A 3,292-nucleotide genomic window follows, 5' to 3' on the forward strand; every position below is an offset into this window, starting at 1 on the left:
CAAGTTTAACTGTGACATTAACAAAGTGGGGGTTCTATCATACTGTGTGTGGATATGGAGAATAATCTGTGTGTGTTTCTATGTGAGTTTCTATCTGCATGGATTTTGCATGAGTAGATGTAATTGTTAAGTGTATGTATTACAGTCGACCGATGTGTCATGGTGAAGCACCACAGAGTTATGGAGCAGAGCATTAGAATATATACAAGCATGTTAAACAACCAGAAGCACCTGAGCCTTGAAGTATTCACAAACCTGAAAAACAAAGGGGTTACATGGAGTGAATGTGTGTGTGAGGTGATGGAGGGGGATTGAGTGAGAGGGAAAGGGGGAGGGGGAGGGGGAGGGAGGGAGACATGGAGGAGGGAAAAAAGAGAGAGGAGAAGAAAGGGGATAATTCTGGGTGGAGTATGTGAAGTGTACGTTCACACCTTGTGAGGTTTTTTTTTTTTTTTTTTTTTCCTTTTTCCTTTTCACTAGTTCAGTGTTGTGTTGATTATGTATACATATATATCCATATATCCACATGTACATACATACACATCTACATATACACATACATACATATATACCAGGGCCGCACAATTAATCGCATTGTAATCACAGGAATGCTTAATTATTTGTTGCAGGAGAAATGTGTCAAAATACTATTTTGAATTAAATATTAGATTAAATATTGTCATGCTGCAGAGATGTTGTGGGTTATATATTATATTCTGCAGACTTAAGAAGACGTCTCTGTTTTGTACAGATCCCTGCAATAGTCGCACCTTTGTCATTTTGACATGTTTTTCAAAGATAATGAAAATAATGATGTAAAAGTTGCCATTCGCCTTAATATTGCAGATCATATCACTATCGCAATATCAAAGTAATAGCAATTAGATATTTTTTTTCAAAATAGTGCAGCCCCAATATATATACATGCATACACACATCTTTTGTTCTTTTTTTTATTTTTTATTTTTTATAATACAATTAAGCTATGATTCTACTTTGATTTGTGGTTTTAGGGGTACATATCTCATTTAGAAGAGCCATGGGGTGTTGGTAGAGTGCCGGAACAGCTGCCCATCTATGTGTAATTTATCGACCACAAGAGAGGTCCTTTTTCCCCTCTGCCTGTGCTCTTTTAGGATGGGATATAACACTTTCCGCCTCTCGTTGATTTCCCTGGGGAATTGATCGTTCATACCGAACGAAGTGCCTTTCAGCTCTCGTCCTTTACTCTTTACTCTTCTCTCTCGTCCTTTACTTTTCTGCATTTTCCGAGGTGACATAGAGGAGTTAAGACAATCTAAAGTTCACATGCGAGTTCAGCAAAGAAAAAGTTCACTTCCTTGATATGTGGATTATGGTCAATGAAAGGAGACTGGTTACTACTTTGTATCAAAAAGAGTTCTCGGTCACTTGTATCACTACTTACTCTCCTCGTAGTGATATTGTTAAATCTACATTCATGAAACACTGGCATATATTAAAATCAGACCCGGAGCTCAGTTCCATTTTTAAAGATCCACCTTTATTTGTGTACAAAAGAGGACAAAACTTAAAAGACCGTTTGGTTCTTGCTAATTTTTCTAACAAGATTAAACATAATCAGCCACAACAAACTCGTTTAAGTCCTCTTCCGAATGGAAATTAGACATGTGGAAATTGCGCACAGTGCAACAGCACTTTTAAATCAACATACTTTCGTCATCCTCTTACCGGAAAAAAGTTTCCTATTAAGAGTATCATCACGTGCGCGTGATTCACTGTCCGTGTGGCCTCACCTACATAGGTAAGACCACCAGGAAACTTACAACTCAATAGATTACATGTTCTTTCTACATGTTGAATGATGATAATAAAAATATCCATAAGGACAGCCGGATCATAGCCTCTTTGGCCTCGGTGCCTGGGTTCAGCAGGGGCAGCAGGAGCAGCAGATGGTGGAGCCACAAAGACACGTGCCAGCTGAAAGAATTATTTGAGACAACACAGGGTTTTTTGTTTGTTTTTTGTGGCTTTTTGATCATTTGAATGAATAAATCTGATTTGAAAAATGTTTAATTTACGTTGTATAAAACAGAGCTTTGGGCTATTAAGATTCAAATAATTTGAAGACGATGCATACAAAACTGCTGTAGGCTATATGTTACCCATATCATTTGTTAAAATAAATGTTAAATAGCTCTACATTCCGACAGCCATCACTGATTTAGAGTTTATCCATTACGCACAAAACATCTCTGGTTTCCCGTTCCCACTTCATTCAAAACCCCACAAATGAATCTTCTGTTTGTTTGGTGACCGTTGTATTTTTTTGTGTGTGCTTATGCGTTTCTTTGCCTCCAGTTTCATATCAAACCATTTGCGTTTCACCTCTGACATGGTTCTTTGTACTACAGAGACAACATTAACAGCATCTGTTACCTCCCTCCAGGCCTTCGCTTTGCCTGTCCCTATCACACCACTACTAACTGAAGAAAATAAAATGTTTTTTCTTAAGTCCGCTTCACCCAAAATTATTTCGATCTCCGCTTCGGAAAAATTCTTTTTTCTTTCTCTCTCTTTCTTTCTTTGCGCCATGACTGACAGGTCGACTGGATGCACCTACACTTCCTTATATGGTGGTCATTGGCTATTCATGGGCAGGGATTTATGCTAATTGCTGATTACTGGGAGCGCACTGTCACTTTACGATGGATTGGCATTCATGATCATACACACGTGCTTACGATCAAATCTGAATCCGGAGTAGGTTTTTAGTAGCGTAGGCTTTTATGTGCAAATCTACACACAGATTTACTAACTTTTCATGAATGAACCCAGTGTCTCCAAAAGGATTGAATGATGAGTTATTGTTGAATGTAATGTTGTAGATTTATTGCTTATCTGCTGTCTTACCTGGTTGTTGTATTGGTCTACTGCAGGGAGAGTCAGCCATTTGGAGCATTTTTTGCTGTTTTTCCGCCTGTTGGTGCATTCTGGGGCTGTTGGAAATGCTGAAAAAATTCTCTCCTTTCTTCAGCCTTGATACATTTTTTTTCACTTATAAGTATGTGGATATTTGCTATTTGTTCTATTGCCAACAGTCTTTAGAAAATCTAAAATATTTTTGTGCTTTAAACTATTATAATATATATATATATATATATATGTATATATATATATATATATAAACTTTGAAAATTGGCACTAATGCCCTTATTTGTATATTTCTATTTTTTGTCATTTGACACTATGTTTTTTAAAAATGCTTTCATATAATGTAAGTCAAGACACTGTGATGTGGCTGTTTATTAAT

General features: G+C 37.0%; 1 protein-coding gene across 1 annotated transcript in view; it reads left to right on the plus strand.

Moving 5' to 3' along the window:
• The window catches only part of steap2 (STEAP family member 2, metalloreductase), a 172,787-nt gene that overhangs the window by 162,272 nt on the left and 7,223 nt on the right, over positions 1 to 3,292 (plus strand). The window lies entirely within an intron of this gene.

This window comes from Epinephelus moara, chromosome 11 (genome assembly GCF_006386435.1).
Source record: "Epinephelus moara isolate mb chromosome 11, YSFRI_EMoa_1.0, whole genome shotgun sequence".
Lineage (NCBI taxonomy): Eukaryota > Metazoa > Chordata > Actinopteri > Perciformes > Serranidae > Epinephelus > Epinephelus moara.